Source organism: Anolis sagrei, chromosome 8, assembly GCF_037176765.1.
Source record: "Anolis sagrei isolate rAnoSag1 chromosome 8, rAnoSag1.mat, whole genome shotgun sequence".
Classification (NCBI taxonomy): Eukaryota; Metazoa; Chordata; class Lepidosauria; order Squamata; family Dactyloidae; genus Anolis; species Anolis sagrei.
In genome coordinates, this window is record NC_090028.1 from 43,368,837 (window position 1) to 43,383,714 (window position 14,878).

Consider the following 14,878-nt stretch of genomic DNA (forward strand, 5'->3'; position numbering starts at 1 on the left):
ACTCTAAAATTACAATAGCACAACAACAGAGAGGAAACAAACAATCACCTCTCAACAAAGTTTGCTCTAGGCACTGTCAGGCCATTATATGCTAATCAAGGTGGTCAGTTGAAACATTCACCCCTAGCTCCAGCAGACAAGAGTCCTTTGTCTCACCCTGGTCTTTCCACAGATATATAAACCCTTTGCCTAGTTTCCAACAGACCTCACTACCTCTGAGGATGCTTGCCATAGATGCAGGCGAAACGTCAGGAGAGAATGCCTCTAGACCAGTGGTTCTCAACCTGGGGTCCCCAGATGTTTTTGGCCTACAACTCCCAGAAATCCCAGCCAGTTTACCAGCTGTTAGGATTTCTGGGAGGTTGAGAACCACTGCTCTAGACCATGGCCATATAGCCCAGAAAAACCTACAACAACCCTGTTTTATTGATGTCGATAAGTAGCCCCCAGTGGCGCAGCAGGTTAAACCCCTGTGCCGGCAGGACTGAAGACTGACAGGTCGCAGGTTCAAATCCGGGAAGAGTGTGGATGAGCTCCCTCTGTCAGCCCCAGCTCCCCATGCAAAGGGGACATGAGAGAAGCTTCCCACAAGGATAATAAAACATCAAAACATCCGGGCAACGTCCCCTGGGCAACGTCCTTACAGATGGCCAATTCTCTCACACCAGAAGCGATTTGCAGTTTCTCAAGTCGCTCCTGACATGAGGAAAAAAAATGTAGCTAGATTTGTTTGATGTTGTTTTGATCCATGTTTGTCGTTTTTTAGGTAGTTCTTTAGTTGTTTTCCTTTTACTGTGTGATTTTGGGGTGTTTTGGAAGTACTCCTGTTTAATCCGGATTTTTTGCCAGGATAATCCGGATTATTGCCTTAGTTTGTTTTTCAAGCTGGAAATTGCTGCAACTTTTGAGTTTTGACCAGAGGCACTGAAGTAAGTGTCTCTGAGTCTTACTTACTTTGTATTAATAAACTATTCTTTTGGACATACTCCTGAGTCTGGCTCTTTAAGGCGTCTGGGTTCCGACAGGGAAGCTGCTTCAGGTGCAAGAAAAATAAAAGAAAATATAGGAATCATAGAATCCTAGAATCCTAGAGTTGGAAGAGACCTCCTGGGCCATCCAGTCCAACCCCATTCTGCCAAGAAGCAGGAATATTGCATTCAAAGCACCCCCAACAGATGGCCATCCAGCCTCTGTTTAAAAACCTCCAAAGAAGGAGCCTCCACCACACGCTGGGGCAGAGAGTTCCACTGCTGAACGGCTCTCACAGTCAGGAAGTTCTTCCTCATGTTCAGATGGAATCTCCTCTCTTGTAGTTTGAAGCCATTGTTCCATTGCGTCCTAGTCTCCATGTTAAGCAGAAAACAAGCTTGCTCCCTCCTCCTTTTGGCTTCCTCTCACATATTTATACATGGCTACTATCATATCTCCTCTCAGCCTTCTCTTCTTCAGGCTAAACATGCCCAGCTCCTTAAGCCGCTCCTCATAGGGCTTGTTCTCCAGACCCTGGATCATTTGAGTCGCCCTCCTCTGGACACATTCCAGCTTGTCAATATCTCTCTTGAATTGTGGTGCCCAGAATTGGACACAATATTCCAGGTGTGGTCTAACCAGAGCAGAATAGAGAGGTAGCATGACTTCCTTAGATCTAGACACTAGGCTCCTCTTGATGCAGGCCAACATCCCATTGGCTTTTTTTGCCACCACATCACATTCCTGGCTCATGTTTAAGTTGTTGTCCACAAGGACTCCAAGATCTTTTTCACACGTACTGCTCTCGAGCCAGGCGTCCCCCATTCTGTATCTTTGCATTTCGTTTTTCCTACCTAAGTGGAGTCTCTTGCATTTGTCCCTGTTGAACTTCATTTTGTTAGTTTTGGCCCATCATCTCTCTAATCTGTCAAGATCGTTTTGAATCCTGCTCCTGTCCTCTGGAATCTTGGCTCTCCCTCCCAAATTGGTGTCGTCTGCAAACTTGATGATCCTGCCTTCTCGCCCTTCGTCTAAGTCATTAATAAAGATTCTGAACAGGACCGGGCCCAGGACGGAACCCTGCTTGTGGCACTCCACTTGTCACATCTTTCCAGGATGAAGATGAAAATAGAAAGGATTCTACTGTGATGGCAAATAGGGGAGGAGGAACTGTGATCGGTGGCCCCGTTACGGACAAGAAAACCATGACGGCCGGGCTCTTGCCGTTGCAGCTACCAGGCCGAGCCGAAGAAGCCGGATTGGCCGAAGGAAACAGCTAAAAACGGATTTGGGCTCAAGCCTAGAGAGCAGATATGGATCCGTAACTCTGGGTTACAAATCCATAGCTGAATGCTAGCCATTGTTTAACATGCTTAAGTTGTAACTCTCCCTTGGATGAATGCTAGGGCAGAATTCTTTTTAAACAGCGTCCCATATGATTGCCTTTCCCCCCATTGAACATATAATAATAATAATAATAATAATAATAATAATAATAATTCATTGGAACTTGTGCCACAAACACCATCTGCCTGCGACAAAGAGCTGGTGGGATCACAAGCTGGAAAAAGTTACAGAAAATGAACACATCAAGCACAAGACTCCTGACCTCACCATCGTGGGGAAAAACAAAGTGTGGATCGTAGATGTTGCAATCCCAGGCGATTTAAAGATCAAACTGCAAAGACTGTGGCCCAAGCCAGTCAAGGGGGTCCCAGTGGTGATCGGCACACTGGGTGCAGTGCCTCAAGACCTTGGCCTGCACTTAAACACAATCAGCACTGACAAAATTACCAGCTGCCAGCTGCAGAAGTCCACCTTACTGGGATCTGTACACATTATTCACCGATTTATTTATTTATTTACAACATTTCTACCCCACCCTTCTCAACCTCTGCGGGGGACTCAGAGCGGCTAACAATGGCAACAATTCGATACCACAAATATCATATTATAACAGCAAAATAAAATCATACAAATGTATTTATTTATTTATTTGGAGCTTTGATAACCCAGTCTTCTCGACCTTCGAGGAGGGACTCAGGCCAGCTAATCAATAACATCATAGTACATTAATACATTAAAACACATTAAAATACAGATCAAGAATTACATAAAGCCAATTCGTCAAGGTAAATCACAAATTCATCACCATCCGCCTTGTGGTCAACAGTTATTGATTCGATCATCAATTCGATCATCATTACTGCTCAAGCAGGGAGCTTTGAGATGGTTGAACAGAAGCTCTCCGAAGCTCTAGGTGCTCTTACTGCCTATTAATGGGAAAACCAGCTGATCCCTCATCCATCTAAAACACAGACATGCGCCTTTCACCTTAAGAACAGACAAGCATCCCGAGCTCTGAGGATTACCTGGGAAAGAATCCCACTGGAGCATTGCAGCGCACCCAAATACCTGGGAGGAGTCACTCTGGACCGTGCTCTTACCTACAAGAAGTACTGCCTGAACATCAAGCAAAAAGTGGGCGCTAGAAACAACATCATACGAAAACTGACTGGGACAACCTGGGGATCACAACCAGACACAGTGAAGACATCTGCCCTTGCGCTATGCTACTCTGCTGCTGTGTATGCATGCCCAATGTGGAACACATCTCACCATGCTAAAACAGTGGATGTGGCTCTTAATGAGACATGCCGCATTATCACGGGGTGTCTGCGCCCTCCACCACTGGAGAAATTACACTGTTTAGCCGGTATCGCACCACCTGACATCCGCCGGGAAGTAGCAGCCAATAGTGAAAGGACCAAGGCAGAGACATCTCCAACTCATCCCTTGTTTGGGTATCAGCCAGCACGTCAACGACTTAAATCAAGACATAGTTTTCTTAGATCTACAGAGACACTCGCTGGAACACCCCACCAAGCGAGAGTCCAAAAGTGGCAGGCCCAAACCCAGCACCTCAATTCATGGGTGATACCAGATGAGAGACTCCCCCCTGGGCACACAGAAGACGGGGCAACTTGGAAGGCGCTGAACAGATTGCGCTCTGGCACCACGAGATGCAGAGCCAACCTCAAGAAATGGGGCTACAGGGTGGAACCCTCAGCATGCAAGTGCGGAGAAGAACAAACCACTGACCACCTGCTGCAATGTACCCTGAGCCCTGCCACATGCACGATGGAGGACCTTCTTGCGGCAACCCCAGAGGCACTCCAAGTGGCCAGATACTGGTCAAAGGACATTTAACCAAATACCAAATTTGCAAAATCTGTGTGGGTTTTTTTTCTTTTTTCTTTTTCTTTTTAATCTCTGTGTTTGTTTTGCTCTGTTAGAATTGTAATACAATGGTTGCTGATTGACACGATAAATAAATCAATCTGAGAATGCAAAGTTCCAGAGCCAAGATTTTACCATCTTTCTGAAAGTCAGGAGGGAGGGGGCAGATCTGATCTCTATCGGGAGAGAGTTCCACAGCCAAGGGGCCACCACCGAGAAGGCCCTGTCCCTCGTCCCCACCAGACGTGTTTGCGAAGGTGGTGGGACCGAGAGCAGGGCCCCTCCAGAAGAACTTAACAATCTTGATGGTTCACAGGGGAGAATCCGTTCGGACACGTAAACTGGGCCGGAGCCATTTAGGGCTTTATAGGTCACACCAGCACTTTGAATGGTGCTCGGAAGCCAATTGGCAGCCAAACACAATAGATTAAAAACAAACATTAATTACACAATCATAAAGCCATTTCCATTATAACAATCATATGGTCAGGTTCAATGTTCAAAGTGCCGTTGTGCCTGCTATTCAAAAGCCTGGTTCCAAAATCACGTTTTCAGTTTTTTCCTAAAAGAAAGGAGAGAGGACGCTGATCTAATCTCGGTGAGGAGGGAAATCCACAAGCGGGGGGGGGGGGGGTCACTACCGAGAAGGCTCTGTCCCTTGAATCTACCAGACGCGGTTGCGAGGCCAGTGGGACCGAGAGCAGGGCCTCCCTGGTCGATCTTAAACTATGAGACGGAACGTAGAGGTGAAGTCGAGGAGGAATTTAAAAGGGTCTCGCCCTGAAGGAGAGACCCTGTGGACCCACCAAAGAGGGCTCGCTACTTTGGTGAGCAAAAGAAAGGAGAACCTGCAATTGAAAGATTTCCCTAAGTTCCCAAAAGAATCTCACCAAAGCTGAAGGAAGTGCCACCAAGTTGATTTTATTGCGATCCAATAATTCATCAAGCAAAGCATACATTGAATACAAAATAAAGCCTTTTTATATATATACAGAGCTGTGTGATTGGTTGGCACTCTACAGCTGGAAGGAGGCTTGGCTGCCTCCTGAGCGCCTTAACCAAAGGGTGAGCTCACGCCACTTCGGCCTCCTGGCCAATCAGGAGAGAAGGAGGCGGGACGAGAGGGAAACAATGGGAACTGGAGTGGATTATGGAAATATGTGGTTTCCATGTTGTCGGCAAGTCCTCAGGGAGCCTTCTAGCAGACCAGCCTATTGTCTTGAGGGGTGGCAATCAACGTTGATGTCTGGCAAGATGGCCAGAAACTGGATTTTTCTTGAACTGAGATATGGAGACAATGGATTAATCCTGGCTGTAGTTTTGGTGGATGGAAGATAACTGAGAGAACAGATCAGGACGAAGTGTGGCTTTCCGAAGGCCCTTTGTCCTGTTGAGATATGATCAATCATGCCAAGTGGGCACCTTCCGCTGGGGGGCCAAACTCCGAGCCCCAGGGTCAAAGCCCATTGTATGGTCCATGCAAATATTAGGGCTGGGCGGTTTCATTTCGTTAATTCGTAATTCATTAATAATTCGTTAATTTTTTTAATTACAAAACGATAACGAACCATTCTGGAGCAATTTTTTTAAAAAATGAATTTTTAAATACGTTTTGTAAATGCTTCGTATTTCGTTATTGTATTCGTTTCGTTATTGTTCTGAGGTCATTTCGTTATTATTTCCGCATGTCTGGGGCAAGTTTTTTGTTTAATTAGTGAAAAAAAATTATAATATCACACCAACAGTCAAGAACAGAGGGAGAGGGAAGCTTCAGAAGTTTTTGGAGGTTTTTTAGCGTATTTCGCGGTCGCGTCCGCCATTAACGAATCGATTCGTTATTGTTTCGGAAATTGATTCGTTAATGTTTTGTAATTTTTTTTCACATTTACGAAATTTCGTAAATATCGAACTTTTTAAAAGGAAAATTTTGTAATTATTTTAAATAACGAAACGCAAAAACCCCCAAAAAACGAATCGATTTTAGAAACAAATTTTTCCGTTGTTACCCAGGCCTAGCAAATATGTCTTTTGACAAAGTTCTTTTCAAACAGGAGATTTCCTCCTTCCAGGGTCACTGAGAGTGGCTTCTTATATTTTTAATACATTTTTTAATAAAAGGGAATAAGACAGAAGGGTCAAGCAAAGGTCATTTATAGGGGGCTTGAAAAGGTAAAGTTTCCAAAAAGTTTCTAAGCTTCCTTCAGAAGCGAAAAAAGTCCCATAGAAGTTCAAGAGAGTACATCAGTGTAAAGGGAGGGGGTTTCTCAGTAATAAATGTGTAACCTTCTGCTATATGTGAAACCTAGGGCATAGAACCTTAATTAAATGTACACACTATCTGACATGGGAAGGGTCCCTGTTGTTGTTGTGAGTGTCTTGGCAAATTGACTAAGGCTTAACCCTTATTATCCAGTCTGGTGTCCTTGTCCTTAGCAAAACTATAAGTTACTATTTTTTATGGGGGGGGGGGCTCATGTTCGACTTCAGAGGAAGATACGTTCGGACAAGTAAGCTGAGAAGTGTCCGGTGCGTAATCCAATACAACAGCCAGCAGAGTGACTTTGTTTGCTGTGGACACATCTTGTTGTGTTTCTAATAATAATAATAATAATAATAATAATAATAATAATAAGGAATCTCAGCAGGTGTTCTTTATCATGCAAGCAACCTGCTGAAATGCCTTCTTTTCCACAGCTGTTGAAGGAAGTTTTGTCCCTGGATTCACCTGGCAAGCCTAATGGAAAAGCATGCAAGGAAACCAGGCCAGAAAGAGCCAGAAGTCCTCAATGGAGCGCATGGGCCGTTCCAAGGCTCGCTCTCTCGCTCTCTTTCTCTATATGCAGTTGCTACGAAGCAGTCGCCTCGCTGCAAAGAACTCTTGGCTTTTTTTGCTTACTAACATTTCGTCATTCAAGGGAAACACAGTATGTTCAGAGCTGACTGCCCAAAGGAAGTCGTTGCTCCTGAGAGCTGACTTCAGGGAGCTGCTTCCAGAACAAGGCTTGGCCTCTTGAATGCCGCTTGGAAGAAAGAGGGAACGAGACGAGGGAGGGAGGGAGCCCACGAACGAAGGGGGCAGCCTTGCTGAGTGGCCGCAAAACAGACATCAGGGATTTAGGGGGCATTTTCTATCCTCCCCCAATAATTCCAACATGTCTGTTATACATTTAGAACACTGCTTCTTAAACTGCAGGTCCCAAATCCAAATGGGATCCCCTCCGCTCGGTGTTGGGGCCACAAAAAAATTGGCAGCAGTAAAAGACTTCCAAACGCATTGAGATGAGTTTATGCTGGGAACAGTCATGATGTTCTAGAGAGATATTGACTCTAAGCTGGAATGTGTCCAGAGGAGGGCGACTAAAATGATCAAGGGTCTGGAGAACAAGCCCTATGAGGAGCGGCTTAGGGAACTGGGCATGTTTAGCCTGAAGAAGAGGAGGATGAGAGGAGATATGATAGCCATGTATAAATATGTGAGAGGAAGCCACAGGGAGGAGGAGGGAGCAAGCTTGTTTTCTGCTTCCTTGGAGACTAGGACGCGGAACAATGGCTTCAAACTACAAGAGAGGAGATTCCATCTGAACATGAGGAAGAACTTCCTGACTGTGAGAGCCGTTCAGCAGTGGAACTCTCTGCCCCGGAGGGAGTGTGGTGGAGGCTCTTTCTTTGGAAGCTTTTAAGCAGAGGCTGGATGGCCATCTATCAGGGGTGATTTGAATGAAATATTCCTGCTTCTTGGCAGAATGGGGTTGGACTGGATGGCCCATGAGGTCTCTTCCAACTCTTTGATTCTATGATTCTATGAATTTAGGGGTCTTTACCAGAAGGTAGAGACCAATCAGACTCTTTAAAGAGTTCGTTACCCTGGCGAGACAGGGAGAAGCACCCAATCCCTGATTTTTCCCAATAAAAGGTCTCACCAAGTGGAAGGAAGTGCCACCGAGATGTTTTATTTGCGATTAAGCTGAAAAGAATGCAGAGCGGCAATCATTCGCCAAGCAGAGCATGTGGTTACAGAAGTAAAGGCCATTTTTATAGAAAATACCGAGTTGTGAGTTTCAAAATTCCCGCTCCCCACTCCCGCCCAGCTCGAACGGGATTGGCTGACGCGCAAACAGCTGGGAGGAGGCTTGGCCGTCCCCCATGCATCAGGGCCAATTGCAGGGCTTTTGTGGGGTGCCAGAGCCTATTGGGAGGCTCCTGCTGCCTCGACGCTCCAGCAAATCAGAAGGAAGGGAGGCGGGATGAAGGGAGACAATGCATTCTTGAGTGGATTATGGAGTTTTAATGTCCTTAGGCTTATTGAGTCCGGGGATCGGCCTTCCAGAGAAGCCACTTTATTGTCCTGACATGGGTCTGTGATAAGCATTGACGGCTTAATCCGAGTTTTCCTCTTACAATCAGATAGGGCACAAAGGGGAAACTTTGGTGAATGTCCTTTAGTGGAAAGATTTGAAAGAAGGAATGGCTTGGAGGAAAAGAGGACTTTCCTAAGGTCATATTCCCCCCATTGTTATATGATTAAAAAGTCTGCCAAACGGAAATCCTAATGTTGGCCCAACTCCGAAGTCAAAAGGATTTCCTTGACTATTGTCCATGCAAAGAATGTCCAAAGAGAAGGGTCTTTTCCTGATTGCTGATTGCTTTTTCAGAGGCAGGGCAGCTTCCTTGTAGATTTCCCCCAAGGAGAGGGGAAGGGGGCAAAAGGGTCAGGGCAAGGTCAAATACATGAAGGGAAATGTGGAAATACAGGAGAAAATATGAAAATATAGAAATCATAATATAGAGAGTAAACCCAACTACCCTTCCCCAGGGTCCATAGGAAGGTCCATAAAGAGAAATATATCGATGAGGGGGAAAGAGAGTCCCTTGTTTGTGAGGTGGGGGACCATCAGGAGCCCAGGTGTGCCTCAGGTGGGAAAAGTCAAATACTTTTGTGGTGTGATTTTCAGTAATAAATTGGTTACCTTCTGCTATAAATATATGAAAATAGGGCCTAAAGCCTTGATTAAATGATACACACCAAATTGACCAAGGATTAACCCTTATTATCCAGTCTGGTGCCCTTGCCCTTAGCAAACTATAAGTTACTATCTCTAAAGTGGGGGGGGGGTGGGTCATGTTCGATTTCAATGAAATCGGTATTTGTTGCTCATTATTCAAAAGCAAGGCAGGACAGCCAAGTTTTCAAGCCTTTCCTAAAAGCTAACAAGGTGGGCGCTTGCCTAATCTCCCCAGGTAGTGAGTTCCAAAGCTGGGGGGCCACCACCATGAAGGCCCTCTCCCTCGTCCCCACAAGGTGCACTTGCGACAGGGGTGGGAGCGAGAGGAGGGCCTCCCCAGAAGATCGAATTGGCTGTGTAGGCTCGTAGAAGGAAATGCGGCCATGGAGGTAGGCAGGTCCCAGACCGTTCAGGGCTTTGTAGGTGATAACTTGAATTGGGACAGGAAGGTGAACAGCAGCCAATGGAGCTCCTTAAACAGGGGGAGGGGGGTAGACCACTCCCTGTAATTATTTAAATGCACATGAGCCCCATACTTTATTTTATCTGGAAAATCTATTGCAAATGTTCAGAAATATGTGTGTGTGTGTCTATATACAAGGGTTGAATGATAAGTTATGCCTCCACCTTCGTTACTTGGGTTTGGATGGTAATATTTTAATAAATCAAACACAGAAATAATCCTTATAATCCTTATGATGTGACACTGTTTCCACAACCAGCGTCTCCCAGTACTCTCATCCTGGGTACCCATCATGCACAGATCTTCCGATAGTCAAGCCAAGCAATAATGTGACCCACACATTCTTGTGAAATGCCAATTACGCTTGAACTTTCTCTCTGAGTGATACAACGATCGTCCTGAATCAATCTGTCAAATTTTTGCTTGTGAAACTCAGTGGTTGCTGTCACAGGACATCCAACTCTTTGTTTGTCACGCAAGTCAGATGTTCCCACCTCAACATCTTTAAACTTACTCGCCCAATGACGCACAGGACTCCCATAAACACAATACCCATCAACAGCTTGCATTCTCTGATGAGTCTCCTTTGGGGTGACACCTTCTGCTCTCAAGAATTCAATGACTGCACGTTGCTTAAGTTGCATTGACCGACCATCTGCCCAGGGTTCCATACTTCATACTGTAACAACACAATTTTTTTTGTCATGTCAGGAGCAAGTTGCTTCTGGTGTGAGAGAATTGGCCATCTGCAAGAATGTTGCCCAGGGGATGCCCGGATGATTTGATGTTTTTATCATCCTTGTGAGAGGCTTCTCTCATGTCCCCTTTGCATGAGGAGCTGGAGCTGATAGAGGGAGCTCATCCGCCTCTCCCCGGATTCGAACCTGCGACCTGTCAGTCTTCAGTCCTGCCAGCACAGGGGTTTAACCCACTGTGCCACCGGGGGCTCCTAACAACACAACCGTTCAATGCTAAGGTGTCCCGCCAAAATGGAACTGAAGAGGAGAGTCTACTGAACAAGCCAGTACCTGCCACATACCAGTACTGACATCTGTTGAGGAATTATGAAGGTTGATGCATTACTTTTAGGTCAACCCTTGTACTTCACCCCTTAACAACACATCCGTTCAATGCAAAGGCTTCCCGCCAAAATGGGACTGTAGAGGAGAGTCTACTGAACAAGCCAGTACCTGCTGCATAGCAGTACCACCATCTGTTGAGGAGTTACAAAGGTGGAGGCATTACTTTTCAGTCAACCCACATACACACACACACACACACACACACACACACACACACATAAATGCTCTGTTCATTTTGAGTGACTTCATAACTCAAAATCCACTGGATGCCAAATTTGGCCACAAGACACCTAACTCTGGAGTGACCTTCACTAAAAGAAAATAATTGATTTTGTCATTTGGGAGTAGTAGTTGCTGGGATATTTAAATATTTAAAGTCTAATCCCATAACCTTTGTAATTCAATCAAGCAATAAAAAATCAGAACCCCATTGATTTGTGGAAAGGAGGAGCAGTGATAGATGTCCAGGACGCTTGACCAAGATCCCCGGTATGTAGCATTGCAAACGGAATACTTGCCACAAGGCTGCCCTCTGGTGCTGAAATTCAACCAGTGTCACACATCGCCTGAATATATTATTATAGCACTTTTCATGCTGCTCCTCTTGTTGTTGTTGTTGTTGTTGTTGTTGTTGTGTGCTTTCAGTTCATTTCCAACTTTTCGTGACCATATTGTGGGATTAACTTGGCAAGATTTCTATATATGTAGCTTGTCTTTGCCTTCTTCTGAAGCCGAGGAAGGAGGACTTGCCCAAGCGTTCTCGAGAATATGGACCCTCTAAATCAGTATTTTGCAACCTGGGGGTCGGGACCCCTGGGGGAGGGATCATGAGGGGGTTTCAAAGGGTCGCCAAAAACCACCAGAAAAGACATATTTCTGATGGTCTTAGGAATCCCTTTGCCATAGTCGTTTGGATTCACAGTGCTCTTTGGATGTAGGTGAACTACATCTCTACTAAATCACTGTCAATTCATACCAGATCCCTCCAGTATTTTCTATTGATCATGGGGGTCTCTGTGTGGGAAGTTTGGCCCAATTCTATCATTGGTGGGGTTCAGAATGCTCTTTGAGAGTAGTGTGGACTCAAACTTCACTTCTTCACTTCACTTCACTTTATTTCTTAATTAGTCACTCTCCACAAAGGTGCTCCGAGTGACTTACAATCTAAAATAGCATTTACACAATATAAAACAATGATGGATCTGGACTAAACCTGGCACAGATACTCACTATGCCCAAATGTGAACACTGGTAGAGTTTGAGGGAAATAGACCTTGACATTTGGGAGTTGTGGTTGCTGGGATTTATAGTTCACCTACAATCACAGAGCATTCTGAACTCCACCAACGATGGAATTGAACCAAACTTGGCACACAGAACTCTCACGATCAAGAGAAAATACTGGAAGGGTTTGGTGGGCATTGGCCTTGAGTTTGGAAGTTGTAGTTCACCTACATCCAGAGAGCACTGTGGACTAAAACAATGATTGGTCTGGACCAAACTGGTATGTGGTCTGTCACCGCTGGAGCCAAAATGAGGTGTTTTTAAGAGAGGATGTTAGGCTTGCATCCAGCGGGAAGCCAGGCCCCCCGAAAAGAAGCCTTTAGGAAAATTTCGCTTATTAAGCAGTCTTTATGAGGCTTGAGCTTAAATATAACAGTTCTTTATTAAGGAACAAACAGGAATTGTAAGCTTTCTTAACAGACTATTAGCTCTTGCAATCTTGTTTACAGGAAACAGGCACTATCTTCAAAAACTTTGCTCAAAGGAAAATTCCCCTTTTTAGCTCCTCCCAGGCTGCTGTGAACCTAAACCTGACTGATTTGAGTCTACTACCGGCTGATGAGCAGAGCTGTTATTCCCTCCGGAAGTCTTCAGGGCTGTAAAGCTGCTTCCCTGGTTCCTTTTGGGAATCTGTAGAGGCTCTTAAAACTGTTCTCCCCCGGGAAGTCTTAAGAGACGAAGCCTTTGCACAGGAGGACGTTTGTGTACATCCTCTGCATTGACTTCCTTTTTGAGACTGACTAAAAAATGGCCCCTTCCCTCCAAAAAAACCCAGAGAGGGGTGGGACCAAGGATCCTAACTATAATTGACAGGTGGCTTGTCCTATGAATGCAAATTACAACAGGAAGCCACCCTGCTGCAAAATCCCAAGCCTGGGATTGCAAACCAACATTCAATTCAAAGCAAACAAAATTGGAGCTCTTGGAACAGCTGTTCCAGAACAGTACGAATACGCAATATGTCCAAATGTGAACACTAGTGGAGTTTGGGGAAATAGACCTTGACATTTGGGAGTTGTGATTGCTGGGATTTATAGTTCACTTACAACCAAAGAGCATTCTGAACTCCACCAACAATGGAATGGAACCAAACTTGGCACACAGAACTCTCATGACAATCAACAGAAAATACTGGAAGGGTTTGGTGGGCATTGGCCTTGAGTTTGGAAGTTGTAGTTCACCTATACCTAGAGAACACTGTGGACTAAAACAATGATCGGTCTGGACTAAACTTGGTACGAATACACAATATGTCCAAATGCGAACACTAGTGGAGTTTGGGGGAAATAGACCTTGACATTTGGGAGTTGTGGTTGTTGGGATTTATAGTTCCCTTACAATCAAAGAGCATTATGAACTCCACCAACGATGGAATAGAACCAAACGTGGCACAAAAGAACTCCCGTGACCGACAGAAAACACTAAAAGGGTTTGGTGGGCATTGGCCTTGAGTTTGGGTGTTGTAGTTCACCAAAATCCAGAGGTCACTGTGGATTCAAACAATGATGGGTCTGGACCAAACTTGGCACAAATACTCAATATGCCGAAATACGAACACAGATGGATTTTGGGGGAAATAGACCTTGACATTTGGGAGGTGTAGTTGCTGGGATTTATAATTCACCTAGAGTCAAAGGAGCTGTACTTGCTAACATTTGGGAGTTGCAGTTGCTCGGATGTACAGTTCACCTAGAGTCAAAGAAGGCGTTGTAGTTCCTGGGATGTATAGTTCACCTAGAGCCAAAGAAGGAGCTGTACTTGCTGACATTTGGGAGTTGTAGTTGCTGGCATGTATAGCTCACCTAGAGTCAAAGAAGGCGTTGCAGTTCCTGGGATGTATAGTTCACCTAGAGCCAAAGAAGGAGCTGTACTTGCTGACATTTGGGAGTTGTAGTTGCTGGCATGTATAGTTCACCTAGAGTCAAAGAAGGCGTTGTAGTTCCTGGGATGTATAGTTCACCTAGAGCCAAAGAAGGAGCTGTACTTGCTAACATTTGGGAGTTGTAGTTGCTGGCATGTATAGTTCACCTAGAGTCAAAGAAGGCGTTGCAGTTCCTGGGATGTATAGTTCACCTAGAGCCAAAGAAGGAGCTGTACTTGCTAACATTTGGGAGGTGTAGTTGCTCGGATGTATAGTCACCTAGAGTCAAAGAAGGCGTTGTAGTTCCTGGGATGTATAGTTCACCTAGAGCCAAAGAAGGAGCTGTACTTGCTGACATTTGGGAGTTGCAGTTGCTCGGATGTACAGTTCACGTAGAGTCAAAGAAGGTGTTGTAGTTGCTGGGATGGATAGTTCACGTAGAGTCAAAGAAAGAATTGTACTTGCTGACATTTGGGAGTTGTAGTTGCTGGCATGTATAGTTCACCTAGAGTCAAAGAAGGAGCTGTACTTGCTAACATTTGGGAGGTGTAGTTACTCGGATGTATAGTTCACCTAGAGTCAAAGAAGGCGTTGTAGTTCCTGGGATGTATAGTTCACCTAGAGCCAAAGAAGGAGCTGTACTTGCTAACATTTGGGAGGTGTAGTTGCTGGCATGTATAGTCACCTAGAGTCAAAGAAGGCGTTGTAGTTGCTGGGACTGATAGTTCACCTCCAATCAAGGAGCATTCTGAACCCAACCAAGGATAGAATGGGGCCAAACTTTCCCCCGAGAACTCCCCCTGGCCCTGTATGCCAGGCTCCAATCCCAGAGGATCTTCTCCACTCCAGGATGCCTTTCTTGGCCTCTAGAAGAAGACCGTGTGAAATAGAGTCTGAATGAGAGAAGAGGGGACTCTTCACGTGCCTGTAAACATGGGAGGTGGTCAGAGGGGATCTGCTTGGAAGTGGACACGGC